At 34.3% G+C, this 24358-nt stretch overlaps 2 long non-coding RNA genes and 2 pseudogenes across 2 annotated transcripts; 2 read left to right on the top strand and 2 right to left on the bottom strand.

Annotated features, from left to right (window-relative positions):
• Window positions 1-1249: 1249 nt before the first annotated feature.
• Window positions 1250-10529, top strand: LOC125387032. The gene is made up of 2 exons (XR_007227628.1): window positions 1250-2936; window positions 10085-10529. It is a non-coding gene; the product is annotated as an uncharacterized LOC125387032 (long non-coding RNA).
• Window positions 10530-15942: 5413 nt separating this feature from the next.
• On the bottom strand, window positions 15943-18364 carry LOC125387110 (annotated as a pseudogene).
• Window positions 18365-18543: 179 nt separating this feature from the next.
• On the bottom strand, window positions 18544-20200 carry LOC125387060 (annotated as a pseudogene).
• Window positions 20201-20461: 261 nt separating this feature from the next.
• Window positions 20462-21568, top strand: LOC125387088. Its single transcript, XR_007227650.1, has 2 exons — window positions 20462-20894; window positions 21488-21568. It is a non-coding gene; the product is annotated as an uncharacterized LOC125387088 (long non-coding RNA).
• Window positions 21569-24358: the final 2790 nt, after the last annotated feature.

Here is a 24358-nt window from a genome sequence, read left to right as displayed (position 1 = left end):
ATACCAACAACCAACACACACTACGTCCGCTCTAAATGAGCTAAAGGACACAATCAGTCAAATTTCCTCCGGAAATTTGATCTCCAAGAGGGGGGGTGTCACGTCCCACGATCCGCACGTGCCGGAACGAAAACATAGATAACCGCAATACACTAACAACGCAGGTGTCAACTTGTATACCTCGAAACAAACACACAGTGCAATGAAAATGGAAATTCTTTGATAAAATTTATTAAACATAGTTAATTATTCATATATATAGATATAATTAATATGCGAGGGTAAGATGGAAAATAAAATAGAAATAGATAGGCTTCAACACTCCATCAGGAATTTCCTCCGGAAAACGGTCCTTGGCGCAGGCATTTGTATGTACCACTTCGACCACAGGAGGTACGAACGGCCTGCGCTTCCCTCTATTCCTTTTCTTTTTCTTACACTAAAATAAAATACACAAATTCAAGATAAAGGACAACAATATGAAATATGATAAAATCAACACAAATCAAATTAATACATACCTCTACAGCTCCAGACATGTCAGTATCCATGATTCAATATAACCTGCATTCATAAAAGAAATATGAGAATACAACAAACAAAATTAACACTACAGATCATACAAACATCCAGAAATATCAAAATCACTTATTGCTACGAACAAACATTTTATAAAAAGGAAAACTAACCTAAAACTCGGCAAGCAAATCAACAAATAGAAACTACCACCACGCACCACCTCTTATAGAATGACGTATTAAAACTTGTCCTTGAACTCACAATAACCTTGGGGAACATAAGAAATAGAGCATACAACACGTGCAAAGACTCGGCAAGCACCTCGCACGATTCACCGATATCAGCAGGGCGATCACCGGACACACAAAATGCAACCTCAGCAAGGCCAAGCAGCCACGCGACTGGCACATTCCACTGGTATCAGTAACGAAGGTCATGGAAAGAACGCAGGCGCAGCATCAGCAAAATACGACCACCTGTAACATGTACATTCTTTCAAGCACCTTGTATGCCATTAACACCAAGCAAAGGGTGAGATAATCAAGAAAACAAGAACCCCAGCGGAAATAGGTAGTTACGAAATTCATAAATTGTCACGTAGTAATGGTACAATTACAAAAGAAATAATCGGTCACGTGACAATTAGGAAGAATATAAATAGAGATTCAGTACTCAATAGTGTAGTATCGTGGGCAAAAGGCCCAAGACAGCGGCCGAACCGTATACAAAGTGGCGAGAGCCGTGGCGCCGTCGAGTACATCAATGTGTCGTCGGTCTTTTCAAGTGGACAGTTTTGTGGAAAGAGCCTGCGTGACCCTGGCCACGTGGATCAGTGGACCTACGCGGTACGGGACGTGTTATAAATGGTTTCCGCCACTCAGCCGTATTTGAATTTGTGAACACGATCGAACAAATGACGCGACAATTATTAATTGCCGTCTCTGCCTTAGTAACGATTCGCGTTGGAACGAGGTCGAATCGTTCCGATTCCACGCGCGATTAACAAATAATTACAGTGGACATCAATTACTTGGATGACCTTCGTCATTTCAGCTTAAAACGATTAATTTGATCAAACCAAGCAATTATTTCAATTAATACAATCTGCACTTTAAATTCGCACGTCTTGTGTATACACACCGGGCCAGAGAAAAGTTTTCATTCGTTCGAGTAGAACCTTCGTAGTCCTTGAGGACGCGTGTCGCTTCTCGTGTACCTAAAGTTTCGCTCAAATTAACCGTTTTATTTGAATTCGATCGAGTGAAAACCTCTTTGTCACCGTGAGTTTGTTACTTAATTGATACTCTTAGATGCCCTTTGCTTTCAATCTCTTACATCCATTCTTAATTAGTCAAGTCGTTTGACTTTTGACAAGTATTTTGAAACCATTTTACTAACACGAACCTACTTTTTTACTTGAGATTATCCGCTATTTTTATTCAAATGTATATGTACGTATATACACTTTTGAATTTTAAACGAACCTTCTGTTATACCTATATCCTTTAAGCGCCGTTTTAAGTTTCAAGAGACTTTAACTCGGATAGCTCGACTTGGAGTTCTAACGTATACTGTGAAGCACACTTGCGAAGTAAAACAGCAAACACGATATAAAAACTTTTTCCCCATGTAAGAAATCGAATAACCTATTTCAACGGTGCTTTAATCTCATCGATGAAGCATCGATGCAACGAAGAAGCATCGTGATAGCCGCAATGCGGATCCGTTGAACAAAAATTTCCTGGTACGGTCGTTTTCGTAATGTTATTAACCGTTTTAGTGTCGGATGTTTCAAGACTCCGTATCGGTTTGTGCTATGCAGCGCGATAGCGCTTCGTTTATTTATTTGCCAGGAGTACCGATCGACGCGATCGCGCTGCCCTTTTTCATTCTGTTTTTTTCATCGAAATATACCGTTCGACGTGCTCGCGCTTCATTTATGCTCTGCGTTTCGTTTGCGTGATAACATTCTATAATGCAGGATTTGGTTTTCCGATTCAAGAGGTAATTTTTTATATTGGTTTTTTTTTTTTTTTATTTGGTTTATGATTATTTGAAAAACAAGTAATTACGAGAGGAAACTCTGATATGACTCGCGACGAGCACGCTTGAGCGCGTTGCGAATTAATGATCGTGACCATACATCGTGGCACAATTTACCACCGTACGCGAATAGAGCGATCACGCTGCGTGGCGTTAAAACGGTTAGCGTAACTGCGCGTACGATTGTCGAATGGCAAAGATATTGACGCTGGTAATCGTTTTCAGTGGCTTTAGGAGAAGATTGTACTGATTTTGAAGGAAAAGCCGTCTCGCATGGAATGACGTATGTGCCGGGACCATCGGTTTGCAACCTCTGCGTCTGCTATCATATGGAGCCAAAATGGTGCCAGGCTATGTTCTGTTCACCTCCTTTTGTAAGTATATGCTCATTCTAAGAGCAACCAGCTGAACACAACCATGAGAAACTAAAGTACACCGTTAACGCTTGCATGCTGGTCGTTAAAACACATGCTGCGCGAATAGGGTACACAGCGATTCATTTAACTCGCCTTGAATTAGTTTTAGAAAGACAAACATGGACAGGGATAATTTTTGTCACGAGCCGTTTAATTTATTCGTTCATTAGAACGAATTAATTTACACCTGCTGAGATCGCGATTGATGTGACAAATTCGAAATCTTGTTCCATATAAATATTTTTAAACAAGCACGTCGTAAGCTTTGTATATTTTTTAATCGCAACGAAACTGTTCAGAGAAATGCTGAAATTATTAATTAGAAAAGGAGATTTCTACGCATCGTTGTAAAAGTGTCAGGGAAAATATTCGTGAAACAGTTACGTTGTTACAGGTTCTACAAGAAGAAATATTGAAAATCACGTTCCACTTATTCAGTTGCACGTGTAAAAGGTATCTTGCGTTCGCGCAAAAAATCTCTGAAGGATACATGCTTTATAATAATTGGAGTGTCGAAGTTGTTACGCGGATCGGCGTACACGTACCTTTTAATGAAACTAGGTTACTCATTCGTTATTCGTTCCTAATTTTCAGCTTCACGATTTTTACGCAATAAAATTTTATACACCTGTTCGGTTTATAAATGATTCAATTCAAATTTAACAGAATTAAAGTTGAAATAATCATTTGTGCTTCATTAAAAGGTTATTTCAGCATCTCGTTTTAATATTTTTATTGGTAATATTTTGTTAATCGTTATATTTAAATGGAGTTTTTCAAAGGAGAGACATTTTAAGGTAGGAAATGGACATACATTTATAATAAGAATTCAGAAGAAAGAATATTTCATACAGAAAGAATTATTCCGTATGTATAAATAACTACGCTATGAATTTTATATGTATCGGATATTCCTTCTGGTTAATGTATCTGATGTTTTTTTCACGCGAGGTAGCGTATATTTGCATCTATATGTCTCTTCGTTTCTCAGTAGTAAAACTTAGCATTCATGCGGCTGATAAGTAGTTACGCATTGACAACGAGAAACATAAAATGAGTAAGAAGCATGAGACATTCTATAAGAAAAATAAAGTTGTTTTTATCTTTCATTGCATATTCGTCAGAATATTGTTAATAAATATTTAAGTTAAGATTTCAGTTGAAATAAATACATAGGATTAGACATTTATTTATATATGTATCTATGAACGCATTTGACATAAAATTTTGATAACGACTAAAATTATATATTCTGATATTAAATTAATTTAATGAGAATAAAAAACTAATTTTTTTAAACAAGATTTTGTATAAAGTTATATTTATTAGGAAAAGTTCGTTCATCCCTTTATAATATCATAGGATTAGACTCATAGCTGTGTAAATCATTTCATGGAATAGTATATGTGTGCGTGTGTGTTCTAAGTTTTTATCATAAAAATGCTAAATGTACTAGGAGACGTTTTTAAAAATTCATAAATTTTTCTTCATCAAACATATCAATCGTTATATTGAAAAGTTAATTATCTTTTATTTGTTTCGAGCTGCACATTGATTGAGACATTCGTGTTGGTTATAATTGCGAATTTAACGCAGTTAAACGAAGTTGTTTGAATCCCTTGCGAGCATGTAAATATATCGTCGAATTAATAGGTCAATTACTTGAGGTTGGAATTGAAAGAAAGGGAAAGGTGGAGGAGAAGTCTTGCGTTTGAATGCGGGACACTTTTAAAGCCCACAGTTTGCTGAAATTGCCAGAGAATTCAATTAAATGGCAAATTAAACCATTGAACTGAATCTGTTTCCAATCGCGAGCTTAGAAGTTCTATCCTTTGAATTTTTATATCAGTCAACTTTCTTTTTGTACGTACGGTAACGAATATAATTCATGAATTAATGAAGTATGTAATTGGATGAAAGTTCTTCTTCCTGGATTCAGTATAGACTAAGAAATATTATATAATAACGAAATTATCAACTTAAAATTGATAGAGTGTATAGCTTTTTTTTTTTTTTTTTTTGCGTGAGGAGGGGAAAATGCTGTTACGCATACCCAGTGATGCGGATCACTGGGTTATGTGGGACTCGGGCGGATGTTGTTGCCATACCCACTAAAAACCCCTCCTCCTTTTTCCTTTGCTTTGAGGACAGACAACCCCGGTAAAACCTGTCGGCAGTCATCAGGTTGTCCTTTCATGCCCCGTTGTATCTTCTTCTTCGGGCAGTTATTCTGTATATTCTGTATTGCTCTCGTCATCTTCTCAGCTAGTTCGGAATACTGGGCTGATCTCCTTCTGTGGTTCTTTGTTGTCTTGTATCTCTGCCTTCACTGCTCCGAGTAGTTGTTGTTGCTCTCGTTCTCCTCCTTGCCTCCTTCAAGGCCTTCGTTGTCACCCTCCTGTGAGACATGACGGTCTTGCGAAATTGCCTGAATTTATCCCAGCTCTCGTTCTTGGCGGTCACCGTGGCGATCAGATTGTCCACGTCTATCTTCTCGCCAAGAGCGTTCTCCAGCTCAATCCTTCTGTCCGTTCACTTCGGGCACGTGAACAGGGCGTGCTCTGCATCGTCGTTAGGGTCTCCACAGTCGAGACAGTTGCTGTCGCTGCTCTTGCCAATCCTCTTCCTATAGACACCGAAACTCCTGTAGAGGTGGCCGTGTGTGCGTTATATATTTATTGGACGTGCGTGATAGTTGTAGTAGTTGGGCCTGGTCCGCTGTAATTGTCACTGGGGGCTGTAGATGTCGCTGCCGTCGTCCGACACTAGTTAGTGTCGAGTGGTGGTATTTGGCTTGTCGAGTGCCGCCACACTCCCATACCCGGTTAACAGCTGCATGGTGTGATGATCGATGTCCATCTTCTTTTTGGTAAATAGCAGCGCACTCGGTATTAATTTCCTTGCGCCTCCCGTTCCTCCATTTCCCTGCGCTTTCAGCTCGTTGCCATCATCCGCGCCGATCCTGGTCTTATGGATCTTGTTCCTCTCGTAAGTCTCTCCGAGCATCTTTATCTTTATGTAGATCGGGAGATTCCCGGTCAACGCGCAAAGTGCCGCGTGGGAGACGGTACGGTATGCCGTCGTTGTTATGCACAGGGCCGTTCGTTGTGCCCGTTTCAGCTTCTTCCTGTTCTTATCGGTATTCGCTAAGCTAATTCTTCTTTCTGAACCCATACTGCCTCCGATGGAACGGGTCCGTTCCGATGCATCTCTCGATGATCTTCTTAAAGCATTTTTCCCAGATCTTGCTCATGGCTGGGAGTATGCTTATCGGTCGGTACGCGATCCTTTCCCGGCTTCCTTAGCAGTATTACTCTGGCCGTCTTCCAGCAGTCTGGTTCCAGCTTGCTTCCAGCTCCTGCTTCCAGCAGTCCAGGAGTCTTCCATCGACTCCTGCAGCCTTCTTGGTGTTCATTCTTCCGGCCGCATCGACGACATCGCCTTCGCCGATGACGACGCTGAAGCTGATGCCTTCTTCTTCTTCGGTCTCTGCCTCTTCGCGGCCCTCGTAATGGGAGGGTCCGTGTCCCACGGTGAATAGCCTCTGTAGGACTGCTTCCACCATGTCGATCGGCATGTCGTTGCTTGGTTTCTTGCTTTTGCATCTCTTCATGACTGTGCGATAGGGTTTGCCTTCTTGCTTTTCTGTATGGATGGAAACGCGTTCGAAAAGTAGAACGGAGTAATTAGCGATGCACGATCCCAGGCTGGTGAATATTTTTCCATCGGGAGAAGTCAGGTCGAGCGATACAAGATTTATATGCTCGTTCTGCCAGTTATTTCAACGTCTGTTACGCGATAGAAAATGAACATAAATGAATAATAAATGTATTACAGCCATAAAGATTGCTTGATATACGCCACCGTTTTTCCCCTATTTCTCCGATACAATTTTCCTTTTTTTTTTTCTTTGCGAAACACTTTACTAATCGCGAGAAATTGTATTGCCGCCTGGTACGTATTCGAATTATCCTCAATTATTCTCGGTTGTTTCCGTTTCCTTTGGATTTACATAAGTACTCGTTTGATGTACGTGCAGAGTGAGATAATAACTATTAACAGCTATAAAATAAGAAGCGAAAATACGTTGAAACTCGATTTCTAGATTCGCGAGACTTTGCAGAGCTTCGAAACTCTCGTGTTTCAAACCTAATAAAAAGTTGTAGAGGGAGAATTACATTGCGAGATCTGTTAAGGAAAATCGTATCGTTGTAATAGGATTATTTCAGCGAGGGAAATTCCGTGTTGCGTGTAACGCGTTGCAAAGCCATGAGCTTTCTTTCGGGTTAATATACATAATCGCCTTATCGAACTTTCCATCTCACACGTGAATTTTGCATTTCAATCTTCTTACTTGCAGTCCAGTCCAGTTCAGTTTAGTGTGACTAAGCTAAATGTTTTATAGAGAGACGTACAACTCTATGAAGGGGAGATCAATAAATTGGGTTATCTTTAAATCACTGACAATTATTTCATCGACACGATTTCACCGGCAGCGAATTCACCGGCAATGTCTATCAAAGTTTATTTATCGATACACCGAGTGAAATCACCACAATCATTTCACCAATATTCTCCTTTGTCGATAATTATCATGCTTGCCACTACATGTTATCGTTGATTATATGTCTTTATTTACACATTCGTTTACGCGCATAACGAGATAAACGAAGAAACGAAAATGTTATGTTGTCATGATGTATTGTTAAATTACTAATTAACACGAGTTATATATCTACCTACATGAAAGCTTCTAAATATCAATTATAATTCATGAAAGCACACAAGCTATTTTGCTATGCACAAATAGAATTATAAGGAAATGTTACGTGCTAATGATTTAACGAAATCTATTCCTCTGTACATTTGACATTTCTGTATTATTACTTGTGTACTTTCTGCTCTTGTTTACGTCATCGGAAGTAAAAATACGTTAAGCGAATCAGCTGATCTATTTGAGCGATTCAATGGCTCGGTCTTCTCTTATGCGACTACCAAGTAGAAGATAAGTTCTTCTAGATAAGTTATATAACATTTTATAACATCCAAATTAACTATTTTTTTTCTTTTTCTTTTTCTTTTTCTTTTTTTTTTACCTGGGGGAAATCCGCTCGGACACGAAGCCACTTCTTAAGTGGCGTGGTAGTGAACATCCAAATTAACTGGGGCACTAATTAGCTGAAGCTTCTAGTCAAACCAGGTATCAGTCTTTGTACGCAAAGGCATTCATTACAATCGTTTAAAGTTTGAAGAAACACCGTTACAAATTCGTGATATAAGAGAAAGCGATTCAAAACTCGGATTCATTTGTTGGAACGACGCCGTGGGCAAAAGTACATAATGGAAAACTTTCTTCCAAGACCAATTGATAGCGCTGACGTAATTAAAATGTGACGATATTGCCAGCGACGTTTCTCCAAATAGACGACTAACTTATTTACGAATTGCCGTAACACGATTGCCGCTGGTAATACGGTTAGTAATCACTTTATTGAATTTTCGCTTGACGTGACATCGTCGAGTTCCTAGAGAGATTCTTCTCCCTTGTAAAACTATGTTTCTGCAACGACTGTATTTGTTGAATTGCCGTTCGTGAACAAGTCCTTCTCTTTATTACGTGTAATAGATTCTTCTTTTTAAGTTTTAAATTACATTGGTAATTTTCTATAATTTATTACTCGAATATGGTAATTTTTTCTTAAAAAGTTTGCTTTTTCTACAATTATTTTACTACAAAACCCATCAAAAACATGATGTATGTATGTATATATACTCTCAAATATTATCGGTTTATTCTCAAGCTATAGTTCAATTTCGGAAATTGCCAATTAAAATCATTAAAAAAAAAAAAAAAAAAAAAAAACACACACACACACAGAAAGTTCGTTAAAATATGCGATTTTCCAATCAAGATATAGAATTTATTCGAGTAATATAGATTACAGTAGCGATGGTGACGGCAACGATGAATGGACTGATTCTTCGTGCGAAAATAAATTGGAAGCGCAGAACGATGCATTGTTTCAGGGAATATCGATTTTCAAGCATGGTTTTAAAGTACGTGTGCGCGTGACTAGATTTGTTAATTAATGCCGCTCCCAGATTTTCAATATATAAATGTGACACCTACATATCTTTAAGCTTAAAACAATTGGACTAACAATTTCGTTAAATTTAAATCAATATTTATCTTTTTAAACGCAACAATATTTTTAATGACAACTTCACGTGTAAATCGAGTACATACATATTCGATCGTTCTTGAAAACCTGATTCTCTGCGAAGAGAAAAAATCCTTGAATAAAGATTTGATCTACGTTTTATATGCTACGTTTTACATCCACCTCTTTTCAGATATACCTCTCTATTTAAAATCATAGATCGTCACACTCTATAGGTATTTCCTTGAAAAGATTAAAGTCGTTCTGTATAAAAGCCAATTCAAAGGGGAAGGAAATTCTGCGAAAAATTCTTTCAGATTTGCCTATGTTTGAGCTCGAATCAAAGCAATCCTGTATAATAGGATAGGATGATAGGATGATTCTGTATTATTCCTTGTGTACTTTCTGTTCCTGTTATTTACAATAGGATGATTATGCGTTTAACTTCTCATAGAATCTCTCTGATTCCGTATGATATCATCAATGTTTTTGAAATATGTTATTGATGTCGTAACGTCAACCGTTTCCATTGCAAATTCAATTTTGAATCGCAATTTCCATGTTTGCGTGGCAAAAGCGTAAAATCGATAACGCACGCAAACATGTCTTCTTTGCTAATGGCGTACTATAAATATAAATATTTGAATAAATATTGCGAATTTCATATTGCTAAAAGATTTATACTATTTGTTCGTAAATAATCGTCGGATCTATATTTAAGTTGAAACTGCTGATGAAATTTTGTTTCATAGCACAAATTATTCTTCCCGAAATGTACGTTTAGTGTTATAATATATTTGACCAATGGTTCTCAAATACTAGTTTTGCAAAGGCAATGGTTGAATTGGAGCAATTCTTTTTTCTTTCATTCTTTGAATGACCTGGATTTTCGAGTAGTCTAGTGACGATTGATCCGTACAATTAATCGATTTCTTTTTATTACAGAGCTGCAAGAAATTCCGCATTGGACGCCGATGTTGCGAGTTCCAGTGCGTGGATGAGGTTGACACAGGCTATTGGTTTGGATCTGATGTGGTTATTGTGAATCGTTCATCTAAACTTGAAAAACATAGTGTATTATGGATGCTGAGTTTAGTGATAGTAATTGTAGTATTTTAATTTCTCAATAAAGATTCCGATGGCGCTGTGGACAAAATTCGTAGCTTATAAACATCAACGATTAGTTTCAGCCATCGGGAAAAGAAGTAGTGTATGTATGTAGTGTGTTAACGAAGTAGTAAAACGTAGTGTAAAGAAAGTAGTGTAAAAGTAAAGTAGTGTAAAATTAGTAGTAGTATGTAATTCGCACAAAAAAGTAGATATTAGTATTGATGTTATTGTATTCCATATTTGACCTTAAAATATGAATAAAATCTAATCAGTCTAAGTATTAATGAAATTTCAAACATTTTTTCTAAAAGAACGCAACTCTCCTTTCTAATGAGCACTATATGATGCAATAGAAAAACAATTTGACACTGAAAATTGTGGTCAAGATCAATTTTGCGCTACACTTATTTAACCAATTTTCATCAAATCGAAGGTGTAGAATGGCTTGAAAAAAAAACCGCGATAAATACTTTTTTGACACTTTGTACAAAGGTGTATATCAATGTGTATATCTATACACATACTCTGTATGTGCATATCCGTGGAATATATATCCGTTTTTCGAAGCAAAATGTTATCTACCTGTTCAAAAGGGCAAAGCAAAAACACTACATAGAGGGTTTGTTACTGTTGACACTCTGTATTTCCGTGCGCAAAGTATCCAACCAGATATCGAGGAACAGCTTTCAGGGAACGAGATCGAATGTTTATTGAACATACCTATTTGATCGAATATATTTAGCAGCGGACTCAATTTTAATTACAATTTTAATTACATTAAACATTTTGCTCATTGATGACCTTACCTTAATTTTTTTCTCCTTCCTCACTTTCATCTCCTATGCGAGTGACACAGCAAGATTGATAGTAATAAGCGATTTCATTAAAACACAATCTCCTTTTCCATTTGATGAACACGATACGAGACGAGGGAATGATTTAGGAACACGACTTTCGAGCGGTTTCAACAACTATTAAGTTTCATTTATAGCAACAAACACTGCCAAAAACGTAATTAATAAGATTCGCGTAGGTGCCGTAGATGACGTAGATGAAAAAACGTAGACCAACGTAATAAACGTAAATGACGAAATTATGTATTAATTTATTTTAACGCGTTAAAATTACGCTAATGACAGTTGCTCCGTTCTATTTGTTCATATATTTAAGCCCTATATGCAACAAAGTGAATGTAGCATCTGCAAGCGTGTTAATTGGACAACGACGAATTTCGTTTCGCAAATACGGACACGTGAAACATTTTGAAGTTACGCGGACGCGAGAGTAATTCGTTCCCTTAAATTGCTCAATTTCCATTTCTTTCGCCATGTATATTCGAGTACTGCATTTGAATTGCAGAGCAGTCGGAAGTAACGGCGCACGTCGTTGATATATCGACAGGAACATGAATTCTTTTTTCATACGATGAATACTTTTTTCATCGACTTGTTAAACCGAATCAAGTTTTCAAATCCAATCATTTAATTTCATCGTTTTACATCGAACGTTTCAATCTTTTTTCTTTTAAATACCTTACCTATATTTCATCTCGTTGAATATTCCATATTTTTAATGCTACTACCACTTATTGGTAATTACAAATATGTAATTATCGTTCTAAAGTTAGAAATTCGAAATAACATTCGTCAGTATATGATTCTACGTTTTATATAGAGTAGTAAAAATGATACAATGAGTTTCGTTAAATAACCAATAAAAATTTTTGTTCCTTTTTCTTTTTCTTTTTTCTTTTTTCTTTTCTTTTCTTTTTTTTTCCTTTTTTTTCTTTTTTTTTTTTTTTTGGTTTTATGTATCCAAGATCGAGAATAAACTATGTGCACGTTTCTTGTATTCGTTTCTTGTATTTTTATGAGGAATTCAGTCTTTTTACGCCACAAGAGTCTCAACGTTTTCGTTTTCACGCCTACGTTACGCTCGTTAAACACGTTGCAACAAGACCATGAATAAGGATAACAGCTTTAATGTTTTCACATGTGTCAATTTATTATTTTAGACCTTAAATATTTTATTTATAAAATCTTTATTTAAACAAGTTACCATTGTCGCTACAATAAATCAATGAATGAAATCAGTTTAAATTTAAAATATCATTTCATAATTTCTCGTCACTTGTATCTAAAAACAACAAAAAAACGGTGTACCCACATCGTGCGTAGACGGGAAATTAGAACAGTGGAGCTTAATTGAAACACTGATCATATTCCGCGATTGTAAAACAATAATAGAAAATCGTGTTTCTTTTGAAGGGTATGAAATTGTCAGGAGATTATGCCATTAATGAAATTGGAAACTGGCTGGTCAAAGGGATTAAACTCAATTAAACCGAACTGTGTTATATTGTACAAAGGCTAGAGAACTGCTACCAAATATCTGCTAGTTTAAAGGTGTCCCTTATAAATTCTAATTATATTTCAAATTCAATCTCCTAGTAATAAGTAAATTAATATTTTACCTAAAATCTGTGATATAGATAACAAAAATAAATTCTTTACATTATTCGTTAGTTTGCAATATAATTAGAATATTATCTTTATTTTCTGCTGTCTTTGTTATTCTTAAAAGATAAACTGCTTATTTACAAATTTAACACCGCATATGCTATTAATAAATCATTTTATATTTAATTTTGCAACCTTCAGTCATTGTTAAAACTTGTTGACAATACTGTCGGTTAATAGAAATTTCTAAAATCCCCTTGTTTCTACTCGATTAGAGGGTATATTGCAGAAACTATGTTAGCTACAGTGTTAGCTACAAATCATCTGTGTCACTCCGTTAAACTTATACACAATAGTATTGTTTCTTGTTTTCATTTAAAATAAAATATGTTATTGTAGGAATGAAGCAGAATGTTCAAATAATTGAAACAACTTTTTGTCCTATAATTAGTGCCTTTCATTTTAAAAATTAAAAAATTTTTAATCAACGATATTTGGAAGTTTCGATCTAAAATGACCAGGAATTGAAACGGAAAATATTTTGATGCCAATAAATACGTATTATTCACACATAAAACAAATATGAAAACAAACATCGATGTATATGAATGAATTTTGAAATGGGGAGGAATTATATGATTATACCCATTCTCTGTTGCGTTTAATTGTTTCAATCGATGTCTCATGAGAATTTTCATCGAATTCTTTAGAGATCCTGGCTGTAAGGTCTTTTTAAAATTATAAGAACAGATTCAAACTATAACATTTGAAAACTTGTGGTTACAAAACTTACTTGTTTCTCATAATTATTTAAATGAATCTATTCGGTATTTTGAGTGACCGTCCCTTTATGGCTCGGACGACACCTCTCCTTCCTTTGGGAAATTCCGAATTATCTGTCCTCCCCGAGCTGCAAACCTGATGACTTAGACAGTAGGGAAAAACATCAGGGAAAACCTCTGGCTAGAAAAGTACGATAGACGAACAAAATTTAACGGCTGATGGGGAGTATCAACAACATACAAGGACAATCATCAACAAAGTGTCGTACCGTGCGGGTGAAATACTGGAGTTTCAATAAGATCTTATAACCATCGAGTTCAGAACATCAACAAACTTTGTTTGCATAAAGCAAGTGTATACAAAGTGTCAAATTACACTAACACCCGATCTATTAAATCCGTTCCACCTTGAGCGTTAATTCATTCAAGGTTCGTGGTATCGATCGATCGGTCGGACGTGCCCGGTGGCTCTTTAGTCGATGATTTGTAACAGAATCCTTGCATTAACACAGATTCTCAGAACACACAACTTCACCCAGCAGATATCGATTACAGTCAGTTGTCACTAACAATGCTTTTATCAACAATTTCTTTACCTGTTGATCCTCTGGAAGTTTTAACTATATATATTCTCTAGGAACAGTAGGATTTTAATGATATAACTTTACTAATGAGATCTTAATGTCATAAACGGTATCGAAACTTCTTAATTAATGTCGTTATCGAAGAAGAGACTCGTAATCTTCTCAAACGAAGAGCACTTGATGTTTACAAGTAGAACTCGATATCTTAGTTTCTTAAAATGTGTTTCTGTGTTTACTTTCTAAATGTAAACTTTATTCAAAACGAGCCGTTCATTCGTTACAGGCCGTTAATAAAATTGCACTTTGCACAAAGGAATTGCCGTTAATAATTTAAGATTCTCTGCTCGTCGTACAGGGTATATATCGTAATTATTCACGACGATCGTAACGTTTAAGTCCAATTCGAGCTTAAAATCCCACGTGAGCTATACTACCACAATAGCCTGAATTTCTATTTGTTCGTTTACTGCCTGTTCGTACTCGGAGCATCCGTTGTAAATTACAGCAAAATCTTCTAATGTGTTCCAGAATATGTCTTCATGGAATTTTAATAATTTATTAAATCTATAGATAACAAATGTAAAACTTATTAATTTATAATTAATATAAAATAAGAGAGCACGAAACTTCCTATTTTATGGACATATTAAATATTTGTAAAAAATTCTGTATCATTAGTATCACTTTAATTACTTTAAAGGATACAATCCCATAAAGCCGTGACCCCTGAAAGAATCGATGTTCACGCGTGACAAATTGGCGTCGTATGAAAGTTCCGGTATGAACGTTACTAGAGCTGATACCAGCTAGGGGCACAGGTATATGTTCTGGGCTCATTATATATTTATAAAGGGCTGCCGATTCAACGAGTGGTCCGGGTAAATTTAAATTGTAAATAGACAGAGATTTCAAGTAAAAGCCTGGATAAGAGCGGATATGGTATGAGAGTCTGTGGTGGAAAGAGGAACAGGCTGCTTTTATTTGTAAAGTTTGAATTTCCTCGATATCGAAGGTGTTTAAGCCGCAAGTGTGTTTCATGTTAATCGTTCGTGTTAATTCATTCGAGACCGAGATTTTATTGTAATACGATTCCTGGGTGTCAGTACGATCTGAATGTTTTGTTAGAATGATACTGTGCTTTTCTCTCTCTGGAATATCCTTTTCATATTTTAATTTTAAATCGATGACAATCGATTAAATTTTATGCCTCATGTTTTTAAAATATAAAATTATATACTATGTTATACTATAATGTATTATGTACAGTTATATATATTATGCCTACTGATTGATATGAATTTCTTTCGGTCTCGAATGCGTTAAAACGGAGCGCAAAGAAGTCGAAATTACTTATTGTAATTGGTAAAACATCGTGAAAGGCAGACAGATACAAGAAAGAAGTTAAACTATAAATTATATTTGCGACATTGTTATGTTTTTGCTTTCTTTAAGCCTTTCATCAAGACAGCCGATCTATAAATATTAATCGACCAATTTCTCTAAGCTTGTAACTTCAAATTAATGTTTATATATATATATATAAAGAGTTACGTATTAATCTATCTAAATATTTAAAAAGATGTTTAATGTTATAAATGATGGATATTAAAGATGTTCAAAAGAATGTAGTCTTCGCGTGTTCTTTATCATATCCCTGATCAAAGACATTCCAATATTATTACAATATCCAATTACATATTGATACACAAGATATACAGATTATTATTTATAACATTTTGGTTTTCTTAATTGAGTTATTCATTTAGTACAAATGATAAGTAATTAGTAATAAGTCATAAAAAAAAAAAAAAAAAAACGGTATTGTAGTAGAAATATTATAAGAAAACATTTTCTGTTTCAGTGTAGAGTTACTCCTTTTTATAGACAGTGTCGTACAAATCCGTACGTCTTTGAGAAAATGTAGGTATCTGAGCCCTTACTTCCTCAACAACTTTCAAATCTGAGAGAAAAGAAAAACATACGAAGTAATAAGTAATGCTTGCTAATAAATTCAGCAAATACAGAGGGAGCCGGCAAAATCGATGAACCAATGAGACTAAAAGTTAATTACATCATGGATTTTTCTCGCTTTTAATGTTAAGCTGAAAATTACCGATATCGGTGACCACCATATTTTCCTGAGTTTCCAAATCATAAAGGATTTTCCCCCAGGGATTTGTCAACTGTGTATGTCCCCATGCGACATAACTTGCTGAAGGAACACGAGCCGGTGATATACAGGCGACGTATAATTGATTGTCATTCGCTCTGGAACGCTGAAGTAATGACCAGTGCAGTGGTCCAGTGGTCATATTGAATGCCACCGGATATATCAGTATTTGGCAACCTAACACAGAGAAACGGGAAATATGAGACCACTGAATTTTAGTTAACTTTGTAGGTGCACAGTCCACATTCCATAATTTATGAATATGCGAGAACAGTCCTCTTGTCGTGCTTCTAATTCTTTTATTTATTTCATTTTCAGCGAATATACTGGTTTTTTAAATTAAGCTCCTTTTTATACAGAGTTACAGATTATATTGATTATACTTTATATAGAATATATTTAAGAAAGATAGTTACTTTCCTGCTAGTTAAGTATTGTTCGATTAAGCTACTGTACCTTTGTTCCGATAAATGCGTGCCATTTCCTCGAATCTGATATCATAGCAAATGCCAATACCTATTTTCCAGCCCTTCACATCAAACATTGTTAGGGAATCACCAGGACTGAGTGAATCACTCTCTCGGAAAGTAATCTTGTTGGGAATGTCGATGTCGAATAGATGTACCTAATAACATAAAAATATAGTTGCTAACTCTATTGCTGTAACTTTTGTAATTTAACATCAATGTTACGAACTTTTAAACTTTAATTGTTTTTTATTTAATAACTGACAGCGTTTTTATCACTTTCTTTTATTAAAAAGTTTTATCATTTAATAATATTTGAGAAGGAATATTTTTTAAGAAAAAATAAGTTTTTTCCTATGTGAAAAATTTATGTTACAAAACAAATATATTGTCCATATCTTATATATTATATTACGACAAAAATGTATGTTTCTCGTATCAAAACGTATTTTATAAACCTATAACATATTTTTTAAATTATAGAATTGGTTATAGTACACGTATGTACATATGTATATTCCTAAATTATTCCTAGATAGAGTCACTTTCTCCACCCCGATATTTTCAATTTCAAAGCCACATGGAGGTATATTATTTACCTTCCGGTGTTTTGCTATCAAAGTTCCATCGGGACCCCAAATAGTACAGCAGGTATTGTACAATTTATCGCCCTCTATTTCAGGTATCGTACCACCAACTACATAAATGCTGTTTTCCTTAGCTGCCTTCGATAAAGCAACGCTCGTTTCACCGTTTCATCGGGAATACTCTCGGCGTATTTTGGAAACTATTCTGCATTGCAATATTTCAATTAATGAAAAATAACTGTCCTTTGTTCCAACCATAAATTAAGTTGAAATGTTTGTCAATTTTTTATTTTTTAAATTAGTAAAATAACTAAATTTTACATTTCGATTTACTTAAATATATAATTACTTAGATAATAGTACATATAATAAATTGTTTCTACAGGTTCAAGATGAAAAATGAATATTTAGAAATGTTTGTTTAATTACAATCATGCTATTTGGTTTAGTACCAGTGACTTGTTACTTAACGACTTTGCTAGTACTTTTTGAAACATAAAGTTAGATTTTAACTAACATTAATTTTTAACTACTATAGGTGGAATTATAAATACAAAATAATTGATAATACTAGTTTATTATTAAGTACCTAATTATTAGTATCTTAAAAAATATATTTATACAAAAATCACGATAATCATAAAAGTGGGGAAATTCTATATTCTCGAGTCAATTCACAATCTTTATGGAAGTATAAACGATAAGGTAATTTGTCTACTTTTACTTTTTTCTATATAGTTGTTATACATATAATAAATTATTAGAAAAAGAAACAAATTATTACGTATTCCATATGGTGAATTAAAGCATTCAGGAAGAGCGATAATATCAGCATTATGCTCTTTCGCGCTGGAAATGTAGGAAACTGCCCGCTCTACATTTTTGCTTTTTACTTCATTTACTTGAAGTTATACCAACGCCAAGCGAAATGCTAAAATGTTGGAAAAATTAAATACACTCGGTTATATATTTCCCATACTTTTTACCTATAAATACTTTATACATAGTGAATATACTTACTCGACATCGTTCGCACTACTTGTTTAGCGATGTTCGTAAGTATCATAATGTTCTTTGAGGTTATGTATGTATACTACTCGATATCAACATTACGTAAACAATACGCGGGGATTTTTAATAATTATTGATAAAGTTTAGGACATTAACTTTGATGTAATTGTAAACATTATTACATATTATAATTAAATGTAATTTTCAGTTAAGGGTAAGAAAAGAAATATAATATTTTGTAAAAATACACTTTATTATAAAATCTGTATAAATAAAATTGTACAATTTATCTTGAAAGTAAAATGACCGAATACGTTCCTGGAAAATATTACTGCCTACTAAATGATCCAGATCTTGATCTTTCTCGTCTTTTGTGTTTCTTTCTGTCTGCGTAATCTCTGGGTTTCTTATCTCTAACGTTTTCTCTTTCTTCGCCTTTCTTTTTATGTTTCTTACTTGATCTTTCGGATGAGCAATCGTGCTTCTTATCTTTCTTTGACTTTTTCAATCTTTTTAATTTATAAGAATCATTCCTATTAGAGTTACTTCCTTCTCTTCGTCTCTTCTTTTCAGAATCACTATCGCTGTCATCATTAGATTCGGAGCGCCTTTTTCGTCTTTCTGATTTTTTATCCCCCACTTTATCATACTTGTTCTTATTGTGCATCGTACTTCCGATTTTCTTTCTTTTATTACTACTTTTGTCACCATCTTCACCGTCTTCGAGGTCAGGGGACATTGATCTTTTTCTATCCATCTTTTGCTTGAGTCCCTTGGATTCCTTGTCCTTATATTCCTCATACTTTTTTGTATCTGAAATTAATCCCATAAAATACTGAAAGCTAAAACCTCTACATTTATCATATTTTATATAAAAATAGAAGGGACCTTTAAAAAATTGCATGCAACAACACACTTACAGGTACTTTTGAATTAGTTTTTCTACATGTCCGATTATGTCTTTATATGTATATGTCAATTCAAATTTATTTTCTTAAAAGTCCCTTAATGAAAAACTAACACTTCATATTAACTTTGAACTTTTGAGTTCTTAGAATATTCTGATTTAGTCACTGGCTGTACCATAAATTCATTTACAGATATTATATTTCCACCAAGAGCTAGTTTTATTATGAGCCTTCCAGCATCATCATCGAATCCTTCTATTTGACTATAATTATTACTTTGCTTTCCAGCTATAATTTTCACAAATGTTCCTTTCTCCATTTTAACTTCTTCCTCTTCTTTTTTGGAATCTGTATTTTTCTTCTACGATGCTACTTTGTCTGCTCCAAGACTCATACCTTTTGGTCGTAATTCTGGTATGACAGCTGCTACTAATCTGTAATAGTTAGAATGAACGATTGTGAAATAAAAAATGATGTTCTCTGTTTACTTTCCAATAAGTGATGTATTAAATACATACAATTAATTTAATCCAGAGTAAAATTCATACTTTTCATTTCAACCAATTCCCTTTCCTGGTTGCCATCCCATTCCCCGTAACATTGCTACACCAAAATCATCAATAGGAATTTTTTCATAATCTTCTAACGTAGACTGAAAAATACAAAACGATATTTATAATATGCAAATGTAATACATCTGTGCATTGCACATCAATATGTTGATAACGTACCTGTTCTTTGCCTCTTAGTGATTCATCTTCTACTAAAGGTAAGGTTAAATCATTTGTTTTAGTTTCATGTTCATTCTTTGATTTAAGATCCTCAATGATTTCTTTCGCCACTTGTTCTTCTAAAGTAACAACTTTATTTTCACTATCTTCAACTGGCTCTTTCTTTATTGATATTATTGGCGATGTTTTTCCATTAGATAGCTTTGATTTTGCCTCGTTAACACTAGCGTCTCCTACCTTTTCCTTATCTGCCTTCGGAAGGAAAATGTCTGCATCTATTTTATTAACTATTCTATCATGCCAGGTTTTTGAACCTAGTAATGAAATAATTAGAGGTTCATCTTTTTTTTCTTCCTTACTGAAATAAAAAAATTGTTTTCAAATATATATATTCCGCTATTGGTGATTTTTATAGGTTAGGTTGAGGTTATATGTTTCTTGATTAAAAATTTTACTTTTTGAACTCACCCTATTACTTTAATACCTTTCTCATCAAGGCATTCAATGTAATCAACTTTCTTTTTTTCTTGTGGAATAGCATTTTTTAACACAGGTTTCTTAATAGATTTCGCAAAACCGAAGGAAATCTTCTTCCCTTCTTCTGCCATTTATTTGTTATTTTAACACTGACTTATAGATCAATAGACATGTATATACTAGACATAAAGATTGATGTCACTTGAAACTATGTACATGAATCTAATATCTTATTATACTTTATTAATCTACTCAAAATTACTTGCACATTACTAAAATTTCATTCCGACAATATATCAAGCGCCTGAATAAGTGACATTAAAGTAAACATATATCAGAGAGGAAATAAGAAGAACTGACGCCTATGGTCTTCTATGTTACAGAGCTAGTGCTACACCATACGGCCAAATGCCGAAAATGGCTAGGATATCCCAGAGAGAGTAGTGCTGCACCATGCAGCCAAATGCTAGTATATATCTGCCTATACGTTTCAATCAGAAAATCGATATTATGTGTTCATGTGAAAGTTTACATTTCCCTAGGAGCTGTATTTTGATAGATTTAAGCTTCTAATGGAGTATTTTAAACGTATAGAGTATACTATGAAGTAGATAGTAGTGCGGATCATTTTATATTCATAGTGGTGCTTTCATGGTTTCACTAGGGTTTTGGTGAAAGCTTAGGTTGACATTCACGGTTCATTTAGACTGATAATTCACGATTTCATCTATTCCCTTTTTTTCTCTTTTAAGCCTCCTTTTTCTATGCTTGGCCAGTTCCAGTAAATGTATTTAAAGCTATTACAGGTCATTCAGAAGTTACGTCTCATAAATTAAAATACATAGAAGAATGGCAATTACATTCTCCTTTTTATCATTTATATTCTATTATTAGAACACGTATCATTTTTCAAAATTTTCATTGCAATCTACAATTGTTTATGTCATCTTCCTATTGGTCATCGACTTTGTCATTTGCATGTCTCATTTTCCTCGTGTTCGGCATTTCAATATCAGGGAACGAATTTCTATCTTCTACATGAAATCATCTCTTTAATTTCAGATAGACGAATATGCGGCTGCTTCTGTTCCAAATATCTCCGTTACTGTGCCTGTTGACGGAAATCGGCGCGGCTGGGATCGGTAAAGCATGTCAGATCCTGCCATACGCGACCGATTCCTGGAATCACCCATCATGGCCACGGCTCGACTCTTCCGCGTTCGAAGTTCGCAGCGTGACCGGAGTTGGTCATCTCAATCCCTTGTTTAATTGTTGATTTTTTTAAATCTTTGTTTATTAATTCCAGTTTTTTTACATATTTTTTTTTTTTTTTTTTTACATGATTTTTTTCCAGAATAAACGCTGAATTCTGATTGTAGGGTGGATACAGGCAAAAGTACCGATACGCGACGGTACGACATAGCCATGCATTATTACATTTCTTTTTTTTCTTTTTTTTTTTAAGATTATTATTGTAACTTAAATTTAAGCCGCTGTTACGCTGTGCCTATGTGCGATATTTTAATTTATGTCCTGAAAGCCTGGACGCAAAAACAGGACAGTTCGTTAGCGTAGGAGGGAACTTCTTCGTTAGACTGAACTCTGTTGATTGACTATTGAAAGCGGAAAGCGTAATAAGTTATAGTAATTCTTTTGCACGAGATTAAATAATTCAAGAGCGTTATTTTTTAGTATTGATTAGAGTTATAATATTTTTATATTTTTATATTTTTATACTTTTATATATTTATATTTTTATACTTTTATATTTTTATATTTTTTAAAATATCTTGTTTTGGCATACATATTTTTTCCACGCTTCATATCTATCCACATTCGTAACTGTAGGTGACATTTTTTTTAACAATTTTGCTATTATTTTATAATTCTTTAATTCATATTTCAAAGTCGTAGTAGATGTTTCTCCTTTTTCAAGTCTTTTAAACAAGTCTTTGGATTCATTTCTAGCAGCCATGCTTGCGTACAAAGCAATTTTATATCAGCACAAGAATATTTTTCAGTAGATTTTATTATGTGACTCACAATATCCATATTCTCTAATAATCGGTTGCTAAGGTATAATTTGAACATATAAAATCGAGTAACTTCGTTTGGTAATGATACGTATATATTCTTTTCAAGGCGTCTGCGTAAAGTTGCATCAATATCCCTAATAATATATTTACAATAAATATTATTGTTCTGTTATATTAATAATAACGAAGGAATATTCCGAACAACACAATAATTAAGATTAAGATAATGAATAATTATGATATTAAGATATTTTCTACTTAGAAAACATTGAAATAGCTATAAATGATATACATACCAAGGGCAATTAGTTGCGGCCAAAAGAACTACATCAGAATTTTTGTTAATTACTAATCTATCCAATCTAAAAAGAAGTTCTGATCTGAATGTCTTTGCAGATTCAGACAATGTATACTTTACTCCTTTATTTGTTCCTATGCAGTCAATCTCGTCGATAAAAATAATTGTAGGCGAATTATTATAGGCAAGTTCAAATAAAACCTGTTCAGTTTAACAAATGTATTTATTATTTATTAAATATTATATTCAAAATTCCTTAAATTCATTGTTTCATCACGAACGTAATATCATTTCGTTTTCCAAACAACTATTCTATTTATATATGACTGACGACAAATAAAAGCAAATCTTTTTAAACCTAGAATCTCTTCTTCATAGACAAAGGAAATCAACTTACACGGATATACTTCTTGGAATCACCTCTCCATTTGTCCACCAATGAGCTGGTCGTTACGTTAAAAAAGGTGCATTGGCATTCTGTTGCGACTGCCTTCGCCAACATCGTCTTCCCTATTTCATAATTGCTTGTAAACATGTATGGGAATGAAAGAAATACGAGTATCTTACCTGTACCAGGTGGTCCATATAGCAGAATACTTTTACAGGGAGCAAATGGGCCTTTAAAAAAGATAGGGTATTTAAGGGGATACACAATGGCATCCTTAATGGCAGATTTACATTCTTCTAGGCCTGCAATGTTGTCCCAATATACATTTAATTCTTTCAGTATGATTTCCTGCGACAATACAAAGATGAAATGGTGCATAATCTCTGTATTAATTTCCTCGAGTGTTATGTAATTCATTATTTAAAGCTTTACTGAAATCCCTACGTCATTGATATACAGTGGATTGTTTATCCAAGGTATTTGTTGGATATACAGTGGATATATACAACAATACATTTGTTGGATATTGATATACAGTGGATTGTTTATCCAAGCTATTTGTTGGATATACAGTGTATACAGTGTATACAGATATCCAGGTATACAGTGTATACAGATATACAGATATATACAACAATACATTTGTTGGATATTGATATACAGTGGATTGTTTATCCAAGGATAGGTATTTTATTTTTAAAAAGCTTTACAATACGTATATTAATCGAAAATAACTTACAGATAAAATGTCTTGAGCAATCTTCTGCAATTCTGGATTGTCTATATAAAGGTTCCGAGCACATTTTGATATCTTTGATTGCCTGGATTGTTCCATTGAGACGTTAAATGAAGCTCTTTGATGAAGCTCTTCTGATGAAGATCCATCGTTTTCATTGGCAGAAATTGTTGTCACTGTCATTGCAAGATTAATATCATCGGTAGCATCACCCCTCATCTTCTGTTGTGCATTCCTCCCTTCGACAGACCCAGATACAGACTCACTTCTCGTTTGTTTGCTAACAGATTTGACAAGTTTTACTACTTCTTTGAAGATTGAATGATATTGTAATAGATGCATTGAATATGTTGAGAAAGTTGAATAGTGTTAAATAATTTAAATTCTTACACTTTGTTCGCATTTGTCATTTCCCTCGTCTTTATTTCCTTTTCAGTTATTTTCTTACACAATATAGGATATTTTTGGAATTTCA

The sequence above is a fragment of the Bombus terrestris genome, unplaced genomic scaffold (assembly GCF_910591885.1).
Source record: "Bombus terrestris unplaced genomic scaffold, iyBomTerr1.2, whole genome shotgun sequence".
NCBI classification, from domain to species: Eukaryota; Metazoa; Arthropoda; class Insecta; order Hymenoptera; family Apidae; genus Bombus; species Bombus terrestris.
This window is presented reverse-complemented; position numbering and strand designations above follow the sequence as displayed.